The 13,763-nt window shown below is 49.0% G+C and overlaps 1 long non-coding RNA gene across 1 annotated transcript in view; it reads left to right on the top strand.

Moving 5' to 3' along the window:
* The window catches only part of LOC142049655 (uncharacterized), a 923,484-nt gene extending 910,029 nt beyond the window's left edge, over positions 1-13,455 (top strand). Inside the window, exon 3 of the long non-coding RNA XR_012657814.1 lies at positions 13,378-13,455. This is a non-coding gene — a long non-coding RNA (uncharacterized LOC142049655). The remainder of the gene's footprint in view (positions 1-13,377) is intronic.
* The last annotated feature ends 308 nt before the right edge of the window (positions 13,456-13,763 follow it).

Here is a 13,763-nt window from a genome sequence, read left to right as displayed (position 1 = left end):
TCATGAGTAGCTGTGTCATGTGGTGTTTGTTTTGGTTTGTTTTGGTTTGTGTCATGAGTAGCTGTGTCATGTGGTGTTTGTTTTGGTTGTTCATTCCCCCTTCTCCCTGTTCTGGGCTTTGTCGCTCTTGTGGTTTTCCTTTTCATTGTGTTTTTGTTGTTGTTTTATTTTAATTATTAAGGTGTTCTTATCTCAACCCATGACCCTTCTCACTTTTACCCTTCTGATTCTCTGCCCCATCCTGCTGGTGGGGGAGGGAGTGAGCAGCTGTGTGGGGCTGAGTTATTGGCTAAACCCCAACAGTTGCAGAACAGGAGGGAGGCAGCACAGGTGAGGCAGAACCATCAGGATCCAAAGTGTGACCTTGGCCTTCAAGCTGAGATTCATCTATGCAGGATCTTCTTGCTGCAACAATCTGTAAGCAATGCAGGACAGCTGCTACCAAGCAGACTGTGGTGGTGAGAGCACTCATGGCCCAAAGAGCAGAGAGAACCTTCTTGAGAAGAAGGTGAGAAGCATTGCATGCCTTCATGTGGTATAGCTTCAGTACAGTCTCTTGTTCTGTGCTTTTAGCGAGATGGAGTTCTTTGCAGCAGAAACAGATCTTCTTTCCCCCCATATCCACCAAATTGCATCTTGGTAAACTGGACACAAACTGAATGCCTTGGCATCCCATTACAAATACAGCCAGGTTCAGCAGGACAATGACAATATTCATCAGAACAAATAGGTTATCCAAGACTATCAGTGCCCTCTTCCTTACCGTTAAGCCCAAGATTCCAGATAAGATTACGGAGGAGCTGGCCCAGAAGAGACGGGTGTTATTCACGTGCAAGACGCTATTTAGTGACAGCACCCCAAAGTCCACCTGGATAGAGCAGTCACAGCCTCTGGAGGCAACTCTTGTCTGATGTGAAAGAAAGGTATCCCTTCAAGGCAGACGTTATATATCGCTTAGGAAAATGGGCAGCCGTGGAGAAAGGTATCTAGTACCTGAGGGAAGTAGCTGTACTTGAGGTGATTTATGGTGAACTGGACGATCAACAGTTGTCCAAAGATCCGGGTGAAGCCCAGAGCACACGACCCATGTGGCAGATGTTTGTACAGTGCACAGCATGTAATCTCTTTGGCATAACTGCTTTGAAATAATGGAGTTGGGGATACAGAGGGTCTGAAGCCTGCTATACTGCAAATGAAAAAGACATATTGGCAACATATGAAGGGATTCGAGCTGCTTCAGAAGTGGTTGGTACTGAAGCACGGCTGATCCTGGCACCCCGACTGCTAGTGCTGGGCTGGATGTTCAGAGGGAACGTCCCCTCTACACACCATGCACGTGATGCTACATGGAGTAAATGGGTTGCACTGATCACCCAGTGGGCTCGAGTAGGAAACCCCAGTCGCCCAGGAATCTTGGAAGTGATTACGGACAGGCTAGAAGGCAAAGGTTTTGGATTATCACCAGAGGAGGAGACGACACAGGCTGAACAAGACCCACTGTATAACAAACTGCCAGAAAACAAGAAGCAATATGCCCTGTTCACTGATGGGTCCTGTCGCCTTGTGGGACAGTATCAGAGATGGAAGGCTGCTGTATGGATTGCTATATGACAAGTTGCAGAAACTGCTGAAGGAGAAGGTGAATCGAGCCAGTTTGCAGAGGTAAAGGTTATCCAGCTGGCCTTAGACAATGCCGAATGGGAAAAGTGGCCAGTGCTCTATCTCTGTACTGACTCCTGGATGGTGGCAAATGCCCTGTGGGAGTGGTTACAGCAATGGAAGCAGAGCAACAGGAAGCACAGAGGCAAACCAATCTGGGCTGTCGCATTGTCGCAAGATATTGCTGCCCGGGTAGAGAACCTGGTTGTAAAGGTACGTCATGTGGATGCTCACGTCCCCAAGAGTCGGGCCACTGAAGAACATCGGAACAACCAGCAGGTAGATCAGGCTGCCAAGATTGAAGTGGCTGAGGTGGATCTGGACTGGTAACATGAGAGTGAATTATTTCTATCTCGGTGGGCCCATGACACCTCAGGCCATCAAGGGAGAGATGCAACATACAGGTGGGCTCGTGTTCAAGGCGTGGACTTGACCGTGGACACTATTGCGCAGGTTATCCATGAATGTGAAATGTGCCCTGCAATCAAGCAAGCGAAGCGGGTAAAGCCTCTGTGGTATGGGGGACGATGGCTGAAATATAAATATGGGGAGGCCTGGCAGATTGACTATATCACAGCCCAACAAACCCACCAAGGCAAGCGCCATGTGCTTACAGTGGTAGAAACATCGACTGGCTGGCTGGAAACATATCCTGTCCCCCACGCCACCACCTGGAACACTATCCTGGGTCTTGAATACAAACTCCTGTGGCGACATGGCACCCCAGAGAGAATTGAGTCAGACAACGGGACTCATTTCCAAAATAACCTCATAGACAGCTGGGCCAAAGAGCATGGTATTGAGTGGGTGTATCACATCCCCTATCATGCACCAGCCTGTGGGAAAATCGAAAGATACAATGGACTGTTAAAAACTACACTAAGAGCAATGGGTTGTGAAACATTTAAACACCAGGATACACATTTAGCAAAAATCACCTGGTTAATCAACACTAGGGCATCTGCCAATCAAGCTGGCCCTGCCCAGTCAGAACCCTTACATACTGTGGAAGGGGATAGAGTCCCTGTAGTGCATGTAAAAAATATGTTGGGGAAAACAGTCTGGGTTATTCCTGCCTCAGGCAAAGGCAAACCAATTCGTGGGACGGCTTTTGCTCGAGGACATGGGTGCACTTGGTGGGTGATGCGGGAGGATGGAGGAGTCCGATGTGTTCCTCAAGGGGATTTGATTTTGGGTGAAAACAGTCAATGAACTGAATGGTATGCTGTTAATTGCTATATAATGTTGTATGTCAACACTACTATGGTTGCTATATTCCATATCAATGGTATCATGGTGGGAATCTTGCGTTGAACCAAGGAAAGTGCAGCGGTGAGAGAACAAGGACTAACAGCGCAGCGGTGATGGAGCAAGGACTGACTTCAGCATGCAACAATCCAACGCCACACACACCATCTCTCTGAAAGACTCGTACAATAGATGTAACCCAAAGTCATGGACTAAATGAACTCCATGGACATTTCACAGACATATTACAGGGGTTTTCCATTGATGAGGGGAATGATAATTGCAATCAGTATATTCTATTAAAGGATGAGAAGGCGGCTAGGGGTTATTGAAATTGTATTGGACATTATGGGACCTGAGCATGACTTAAATGATATGGAATTGGGGTGGATACTGTCATGGTTTTATCTGGGATAGAGTTAATTTTCTTCACTGTACCTGCCACAGTGCTGTGCTTTGGCCTTAGTATGAAAACAACATTGATAACACACTGATGTTTTAGTTGTTGCTAGGTAGTGCTTATACTAGTCAAGGACTTTTCTGGCTTCCCATGCTCTGCCAGGTGCAAAATAATCTGGGAGGGGAGGTGGCACAGCTAAGAGAGCGGATTGAAACTGGCCAAAGGGATATTCCATATCATGTAACGTCAGGCCCAGTATGTTAACTGGGAGGGGCTGGCCAGGGGAGGGAGGCAGCAATCACAGCTCGGGGACAGGCAGCGTCGTTCGGAAGTTGTTGAGCAGTTGTATCGGTTGTGTTTTTGGTTTTTACCCTTTTTCCCTTTTTCCTTTCCTTATATTATCATTATTGTTATTATTATAATAATTACTATTATCATTGCTATTTTGTTTTAATTAGTAATCTGTTCTGATCTCAACCTACAAATTTTTTATGCTTTGCTCTTCCGATTGTCTCCCCTGTCCCACAGGGGTGGGGGGAGTGAGCGAGCGACTGCGTGGTGTTTAGTTGCCGAGTGGGTCTGAATCCCGACAGGAATTAGTATGCTTATGTAAGCCGCATAAGTTTTGTACTCTTGGTGGTACGGATTTATTGATACTGAACTCGGATACTGGCTTGTTCCCATTGAATTTGGATATACCCGTCAGGTGTTGTAAAACTGATAACTAAGTATGAATGAGCTGAGTTAACTCTGGTGTGACTGGTGAATGAACGAGTGACTGAGATGCAGCATAGCTGCAAAGCGAGTGTGGAGTTCTGACCCTTGGTTCCGCTATCCTGCCAGGGGTAATACCGCAACAAAGCAATTGTTAACTTTATTACGGACCAATAGTGTGCCATCTACGTACACGTTGTCATCTTGTGTGCCTCGTAAATAAGAAAATGGAATGGAGGGAAATCAGAGCAGCGAAATTCCAAAGAAAAGCCCCCTAGGATGTATCCTAGCACACTGGAAAGATATAGGGGGACCGCCGGGTGGGAGTGTGAATAAGAAAACATTGTATTGCGGCTGATATTGTTTTTTAAAGGGAAGAAAGAATATGGGATGAGGTTATGTATGCAGATATGTTTTCCACTTTGCGGAATCATCCGGAGTGGCAGAGAGATTGTGGTATTAATATTCCACCAGAAGATGCCCTGGTTTTATCTTCAGAAAAAGAAAAGAGAAGTGAAAAGAAGGAGCGGGAGAAAATAAGGAGATGCTGTTCAGCATGTAGTATTGGGCAGAGGTGTTTGAAAACAGTAAACCCTAGAAAGAAGCGAGAGGAGATAGAGGATCAGCCTGAAGATTTGGGATTACCCCCTGCTTAGTAACAAAGTTGCCTCTCCCACACCCACCACTTCTGAAACAGACAGTAGTAGTGAGGAGGAGGGAGCGATGAATAGTTTTACTCCGGTCACAGCACAAACTCGGAGTAAAACTCAGAAGGCTCCCCAACTCCTAGCCCCATTGCGAGAGGTAATGGGGGTAGGAGGTCCAGCCAGAGGAAAAGTACCCTTCTCCACTACTGATTTAGATGCCTGGAGAGAGGTAGCTAGGGGATACCGGGATGACACCTCTCGAGTGGCAAAACGATTTGAATTAAGAATAAAAAAAAACAGGAACCTGATTGGAGAGATGTAGATTTGATTTTGGGGGAAATGATGGAAACAGAAGAACAATTAGTATTAAAAACTGCACAAACTCATGTGCAGGCCCAAATTACTGGGGGAACCTTACAAGGGAATGTGGACGATTACATTCACCTGACGGACCCACATTGGGCCCCCAATGCTGGGCGTGATGATAGATTATTAAAAAGATACCGAGATTGGATAAAATTTGGATTAGAAAATGCAATTCCAAAAGCTGTAAATTGGTCAGCATTGTATGCTGCCAAACAGGGTCAGAAAGAGACCCCCTCCTGAATTTTTGGATCATCTGAGAAATGCCATGCGAAAACACACTACCCTAGATCCCTCCTCGGATGTGGGACAACAACAACTTGTTTCTCTATTTTTGGGGCAATCGTCTACAGCTATAAGAAAGAAGCTACAGAAGTGAAAAGAACCGGAAATAAGAAGCTTAGAGAAATTGCTTGAGGAGGCACGGAGTGTTTTCAGGAATTGGGAGAATGCCGATAGAGGAAAATTGACAAAAGTGATGGCAACAGCTACGGTGGCAGCCTTGGAACAGAGAGGAATGGTAAACAGAGGAGTATTGAAAGGACGAGGAAAGGGAAGGCCCTTTGGAAATAGAGGGGGACTGGGAAAGAATCAGCGTGCATATTGTTGGGAGGAAGGACATTGGAAAAATGAATGCCTCTGCTTTTCTAACTGCATCTCTGCACACTCTGGCAATGCCCTTGTAGCTCTCGACGGCTAATCCTCCACTTCTCCATCTCTGGTAGGCTTCCCTTTTTTATTTGAGTAGACCCAGGAGGTCATGGTTGAGCCATGGGGGCCTCTTGCTCCGCTTACTTCCTTTTCCTTTGTAGGGGATGAATTGGCTTTGTGCTTCCAAGAGAGAGTTCTTGAAGAATTCCCAGCACTCACTAGCTCCTTTGTCTTCCATGGAAGCTTCCCATTGAATCCCTCCCAACTGAGCCCTGAGTGAACTGAAGTTTGCTCTCCTAAAATCCAGAACCCTTGTCTTAGGGGTGACCTTCAGCACGCTCAGCAGGATCCCGAACTCCACAATATTGTGGTCACTGCAGCCAAGGCTATCACTAACCGAGATATTACAAAGCAGGCTTTCTCGGTTTGTGAATAGCAAGTCCAGCAGTGCCTCATTCCTGGTTGGCACATCTAACATTTGTATCAGGAAACAGTCCTCTATACATTCCAGGAACTTGGTGGATGACATGCGAGCTGCCGTATTGTTCTTCCAGCAGATGTCTGGGTAGTTGAAGTCACCCATCAGGACCAGGTTCTGTTGGCCAGAAGCTTGCTTTAGTGCCCCAAATATTGCTTCGTCGGCTTCGTCATCGTGGTTAGGAGGTCGGTAGCAGATGCCCACTGTGAGGTCCTGCTTGGAGATGACCCCTTTGACTTTAACCCAGAGGCATTCGATAGAGCAGTCGCAATCAACATAGTTGACTTTGATATATTCAAGGTGTTCCTTGATGTAGAGTGCAACTCCTCCACCTCTTCTACCCTGCCTGTCCTTACGAAAGAGCCTGTAACCGTCCATTGCGATCCCCCGGTCAGTTGAGTTGTCCCACCATGTTTCAGTTACTCCTATGATGTCATACCCTTCTGAGTGCGCACAGAGCGCCAGTTCCTCCTGTTTGTTTCCTAGACTGTGTGCATTTGTAGACATACACTTGAGCTGATTACTCTTCTGTTTCGCCCCTTGGGAGACAGCTAAGGACCCTTTACCACCACACCGCTTGGCCTGACTTACTCCCCCGTTGGACGTGCTGGCGTGAGTGTTTTCGCAACAGATCCCACCCCCCAAGTCCTTCAGTTTAAAGCCCGCCTCACCAAGTTAGCCAGCCTACTGCTGAAGATTCCCTTACCCCTTTTAGACAGATGGATTCCATCCCTCCCTAGCATGTTGTCGTCATTGAAGAACACCCCATTGTCATAAAAGCCAAACCCCTCCCGGTGGCACCAGCCACATAGCCAGGAGTTGATATACATTATGCGCCTGTTTCTGGCTGCTCCCTTCCCTCGAACTGGCAAAATGGAAGAGAAGATCACTTGGGCGCCAATGTTTTTCACTTGCTCCCCCAGGGCTCAAAAGTCTTCCTTGATTCTACCCAGGTTACGGCTCTCAGTGTCGTTCATGCCTACGTGAAATTGTAATAATGGATAGTAGTCTGTTTTCCTGATGAGTTGTGGCACCCTCTCGGCAACGTCCCAAAGCCCAAGGAGAACCCGCAGACCTTGATAGCTGAAACAGAAGTCGACTGACGGGGACCTGGGGCATCTACCCTAGCAGATCCACTGGTTAAAATAAAGCTAGCGAGACAAGAGAGAGAGGTAGAATTCTTAGTAGATACAGGTGTGTCGTGGTTTAGCGGCAGCTCAGCCCCACACAGCCGCTCGCTCACTCCCCCACCGGTAGATGGGGAAGAGAATCAGAAGGGTAACGCTCGTGGGTTGGGATAAGAACAGTTTAATAATGAAAATTAAAAGAAACAACAGTAGAAATGCAATGTAAAGGAGAACAACGAGAGGCGCAAAGCCCCGGGGGAGGGGGGAAGGGAGGGGAGAGGGGGAACGAACCGCCGGAACAAACCGCACGCGCCGCAGCCGCTCGCCGCCCGCCGACCCGACGCCGCGCCGCCTCCGCGCTGCCACTGCCCCCCCTCAATATACTGGTCATGGTGTCACATGGTATGGAATGAACCTGCCATTGGCCAGTCGGGGTCAGCCGCCCCCACCATGGCCCTGCCCCTCCCAGCCCCCCCTGCCACGCCACGCGGCAGAGCGCGGGAAGCTGGAAAGGTAGCTGACCCCCACAGTGAGGAGAATTAACCCCTTCTCAGCCAAAACCAGCACATTCTCCACCCCTTATTCCATACCACTTACACCATGCCCAGGTCCCATATGATGCAATACAACCGTACCAACCACCACCCCTCCCCTTCCCATCCTTTAACATAATACACAGACATCATTCCCTTAGTTCATGGATTTTCCCTGTAAAATGTCCATTAAAATGTCCATTGAGTTCACGCAGTCCATGACTCTGGGCTCCATCTGTTGTATCAGTCTTTCCGGGTGGGAGAGATGGTGTGTGGCGTTGGGTTGCTGCATACCGAGTCAGTCATCGTTCCATCACTGCTGCACGGCTTGTTTCATAGTTGACCTTCCATGGGTTGGGAGGCTCGTACTCTGATATCATTGATACAACACAGAGGTGACACACAATATTATATAGCAGTTCACATTGTGCCATTCAGTTCATTGACTGTTTTCACCCAAAATCAAATCCCCTTGAGGCACACATCGGATTTCTCCATCCTCCCGCATCACCCACCAAGTGCACCCAGGTCCTCGAGCAAAAACAATCCCACGAATGGGTTTGCCTTTGCCAGAGGCAGGAAGAACCCAGACTGTTTTGCCCAGCATACTTTTTGTGTGCACTACAGGGACTCTATCCCCTTCCACAGTATGTAGGATTTCTGACTGGGCAGGGCCAGCTCGGTTGGCAGATCCCCTCGTGTTGACTAACCACGTGGCTTTTGCTAAATGTGTATCCCAGTGCTTGAATGTCCCACCCCCCATTGCTCTCAGTGTGGTTTTTAACAGTCCATTGTACCTTTCAATTTTCCCAGAGGCTGGTGCGTGATAGGGGATGTGATACACCCACTCAATGCCGTGCTCTTTGGCCCAGGTGTCTATGAGGCTATTTCGGAAATGAGTCCCATTGTCTGACTCAATCCTCTCTGGGGTGCCATGTCGCCACAGGACTTGTTTCTCAAGACCCAGGATAGTGTTCCGGGCAGTGGCGTGGGGGACAGGATATGTTTCCAGCCAGCCAGTCGTTGTTTCTACCATTGTAAGCACATGGCGCTTGCCTTGGCGGGTCTGTGGGAGTGTGATATAGTCAATTTGCCAGGCCTCCCCATATTTATATTTCAGCCATCGTCCCCCATACCACAGAGGCTTTACCCGCTTCGCTTGCTTGATTGCAGCGCATGTGTCACATTCGTGGATAACCTGTGCAATAATATCCATGGTCAAGTCCACCCCTCGATCACGAGCCCACCTGTATGTTGCATCTCTCCCTTGATGGCCTGAGGTGTCATGGGCCCACCGAGCTAGAAATAGTTCACCCTTATGCTGCCAGTCCAGATCCACCTCAGCCACTTCAATCTTGGCAGCCCGATCTACCTGCTGGTTGTTTCGATGTTCTTCAGTGGCCCGACTCTTGGGGACGTGAGCATCCACATGCCGTACCTTTACAACCAGTTTCTCTACCCGGGCAGCAATATCTTGCCACAATGTGGCAGCCCAGATGGGTTTGCCTCTGCGCTGCCAGTTGCTTTGCTTCCATTGCTGCAGCCAGCCCCACAAGGCATTTGCCACCATCCAGGAGTCAGTATAGAGATAGAGCACTGGCCACTTTTCCCGTTCAGCGATGTCTAAGGCCAGCTGGATGGCCTTTACCTCTGCAAACTGGCTCGATTCACCTTCTCCTTCAGCAGTTTCTGCTACTTGTCGTGTAGGACTCCATACAGCAGCCTTCCATCTCCGGTGCTTTCCCACAAGGCGACAGGACCCATCAGTGAACAGGGCATATCGCTTCTCATCTTCTGGCAGTTTGTTATACAGTGGGGCTTCTTCAGCACGTGTCACCTCCTCCTCTGGTGATAATCCAAAATCTTTGCCTTCTGGCCAGTCCATAATCACTTCCAAGATTCCTGGGCGACTGGGGTTTCCTACTCGAGCCCGCTGGGTGATCAGTGCAACCCATTTACTCCACGTAGCATCAGTTGCATGGTGTGTAGAGGCCATGTTTCCTTTGAACATCCAGCCCAGCACTGGCAGTCGGGGTGCCAGGAGCAACTGTGCTTCAGTACCAACCACTTCTGAAGCAGCTCGAACCCCTTCATATGCTGCCAATATCTCTTTTTCAGTTGGAGTATAGCGGGCTTCAGACCCTCTGTATCCCCGACTCCAAAACCCTAGGGGTCGACCCCGGGTCTCCCCAGGTGCTTTCTGCCAGAGACTCCAGGTAGGGCCATTCTCCCCGGCTGCAGTGTAGAGCACATTTTTTACATCTTGTCCTGCCCGGACTGGCCCAAGAGCTACTGCATGGACTATTTCTCGTTTAATCTGTTCAAAGGCTTGTCGTTGCTCAGGGCCCCATTTGAGATCATTCTTTTTCCGGGTCACTTGATAGAGAGGGCTCACGATCAGACTGTAATTTGGAATATGCATTCTCCAAAAACCCACAACGCCCAAGAAAGCTTGTGTTTCCTTTTTGCTAGTTGGTGGAGACATGGCTGCTATTTTGTTGATCACATCCATTGGAATCTGACGACGACCGTCTTGCCATTTAATTCCTAAGAACTGGATTTCTCGTGCAGGTCCCTTCACCTTACTTTGTTTTATGGCAAAACCAGCTTTCAGAAGGATTTGGACTATTTTCTCACCTTTCTCAAAAACTTCTTCTGCTGTGCTGCCCCACACAATGATGTCATCAATGTATTGAAGGTGTTCTGGAGCTTCTCCCTGTTCCAGTACAGTCTGAATCAGTCCATGGCAAATGGTAGGACTGTGTTTCCACCCCTGGGGCAGTCGATTCCAGGTGTACTGGACGCCCCTCCATGTGAAAGCAAACTGTGGCCTGCACTCTGCTGCCAGAGGGATTGAGAAGAATGCATTAGCAATATCAATTGTGGCATACCACTTGGCCGCCTTTGACTCCAGTTCGTATTGAAGTTCTAGCATGTCTGGCACAGCAGCACTCAACGGTGGAGTGACTTCATTCAGGCCACGATAGTCTACTGTTAGTCTCCACTCTCCATTAGACTTCCGGACTGGCCATATGGGACTGTTAAAGGGTGAGTGGGTCTTACTGATGACTCCTTGGCTCCTCAGTTGGTGAATGAGTTTATGGATGGGGATCAGAGAGTCTCTGTTGGTGCGATATTGCCGCCGGTGCACTGTTGTGGTGGCGATTGGCACCTGTTGTTCTTTGACCTTCAGCAACCCCACCACAGAAGGGTCCTTTGAGAGACCGGGCAAGGTAGACAGCTGTTCAGTTTCCTCCGTCTCCAAGGCAGCTACACCAAAAGCCCACTTGTACCCTTTTGGGTCCTTGAAATACCCTCTCCTGAGGTAGTCTATACCAAGGATGCACGGAGCCTCTGGGCCAGTCACAATGGGGTGCTTCTGCCACTCATTGCCAGTTAGGCTCACTTCGGCCTCCAATACAGTTAGCTCTTGAGATCCCCCTGTCACTCCAGCAATGCTGATGGGTTCTGCCCCTATATAGTTTGATGGCATTAAGGTGCACTGTGCGCCGGTGTCCACTAAAGCTTTATACTCCTGTGGGTCGGACGTGCCAGGCCATCGGATCCACACAGTCCAGTAAGCCCGGTTATCCCTTTCCTCCACCCGGCTGGAGGCAGGGCCCCTCTAGTCCTGATCATGGCAGTCACAACTCACTTCCTGTAAATGTGAATCAGGAGTCCCTCTATTACACTTAGAAATAAAATCTGCGCTTCTACTCCTCTGTCTGGGGACTTGCTCGCTGGAAACTGGAGCAGCAGCTTTCCTGGAAGAGCCTCCCTGAGTGACTGTTCTTCCTTGCAGTTCATGTACTCGTGCCTGTAGGGTCGAAGTAGGCTTGCCATCCCACCTCATCATGTCCTCTCCGTGGTCACGCAGGTAGAACCATAGGGTGGCCCGTGGTGTGTATCCCCTTCTTTGAGCCAAAGGACGCTTATTCCTAACAGCTGAGACACTGCTCTGTCGAGGTGGGGAGTAGGACAGATCTTCTTTGAGTTGCTGGACCTCTTGGGATAGTTTCTCCACAGCAGAGACAAGCGAGGAAGAGATATTTGTGTCATAATCCCGGAGTCTATCTATCACCTCTGCCACCGTTGGTGTCTCGTCATCTTTCCAGGACATCACTGCCAATGAGTTTGCATGCGAAGATGGTGCGCTCCGTACAAACTTCCGCCACATGGGTCGTGTGCACTCGGCTTCATCTGGATCTTTGGATGACCGTTGATCATCCAGGTCACCATAAATCACCTCAAACACAGCTAATTCCCTGAGATACTGGATGCCTTTCTCCATAGTTGTCCATTTTCCTGGGCGATATGTAACATCTTCTTTAAAGGGATACCTTTCCTTCACTCCAGACAGGAGTCGCCTCCAGAGGCTGAGGGCTTGTGGTTTTTTCCAATTGCTTTGTCAACGCCCCCTTCCCCAGAAAGGGATCCCAATTGTTTGGCTTCTTTTCCCTCTAGTTCCAGGCTACTGGCCCCATTATCCCAGCATCGGAGCAGCCAGGTGGCAATGTGCTCACCTGAACGACGGCTATAATCTTTTCGCATATCTCGCAACTCGCTTAAGGACAGGGATCGGGTGGTCTCTATTTCATTTATTACTTCTCCCTCCTCTCCCCGCGATGGCCCTGGTTCTTCATCATCCCGTTCTAAACGAGTTGATGTCCGCTTCCAATATTTCGTCTTATGTATGGGGGCAACTGATACTGGTACGGGTTTATTTTCTGAGCTAGCTCCGGTACTTGTTGTGGGGGTTTGAGTGGCTGCAGTGCCTGTTGTCAGGGCTGGATTGTCTACAGTGCCAGTCACTTTGCATTTCAATCCAGAGACATTCTCTTCCCCCTGGGGGCACTGAATACTGTTGAGCAGGGCTCGGTATGCATGGGCCAGACCCCAGCACGTTGCAGTTATCTGTGTCTCTCTGGAGTTCCCAGCGTAACAACATACTTTCTCCAAATATTCTACTAGTTTTTTAGGATTCTGCACTTGCTCGGGGGTGAAACTCCAAAACACTGGGGGTGCCCACTGCCCTAGGTATTTGCCCATGCTATCCCACATGCCCTGCCACTCGTAACTATCAAGCCTCGGGGCAGATTTCTGGGTGATATTCTTAAGTTGCTTAGTCAAAACCAAAACAACATGCCCAAAAACTAACAATGACTGCACCTTAACCACCCAAGGATGTTCAAGATACATAAAGGTTGTTGTAACAAAGGCACAGACATCATAGAACAAAGTTGCAAAGGTACAATTCTGTATTTCCTCCATGTAAAATCTCTCAGAGGAGGAGGTATAATTGCTAATTGCCTCAACAAGGTGGTATCCGAAGTACAGTAACGGTTTCAGCAAAAACCCCAAATACCAGATAAAGCTGAAAACGAGTGTTTGTATAACAAATCTCGTAGGCAAAACATTACTAATCACAGCAGAACACAGCAGACTCAAACAACCAACACCGATTTTTAACACCAACTGCAAAAAGGACAACATGGTGCTGGGATCAGCAGCTGTTGTTATCTCCAACCCTCGTGCCCCACGTTGGGCGCCAAAAAAGACTGTCGTGGTTTAGCGGCAGCTCAGCCCCACACAGCCGCTCGCTCACTCCCCCACCGGTAGATGGGGAAGAGAATCAGAAGGGTAACGCTCGTGGGTTGGGATAAGAACAGTTTAATAATGAAAATTAAAAGAAACAACAGTAGAAATGCAATGTAAAGGAGAACAACGAGAGGCGCAAAGCCCCGGGGGAGGGGGGAAGGGAGGGGAGAGGGGGAACGAACCGCCGGAACAAACCGCACACGACGCAGCCGCTCGCCGCCCGCCGACCCGACGCCGCGCCGCCTCCGCGCTGCCACTGCCCCCCCTCAATATACTGGTCATGGTGTCACATGGTATGGAATGAACCTGCCATTGGCCAGTCGGGGTCAGCCGCCCCCACCATGG

Source organism: Phalacrocorax aristotelis, chromosome W, assembly GCF_949628215.1.
Source record: "Phalacrocorax aristotelis chromosome W, bGulAri2.1, whole genome shotgun sequence".
Classification (NCBI taxonomy): Eukaryota; Metazoa; Chordata; class Aves; order Suliformes; family Phalacrocoracidae; genus Phalacrocorax; species Phalacrocorax aristotelis.
Note: the sequence above shows the minus strand (reverse complement) of the source record. Positions and strands in the feature narration are given on the sequence as shown.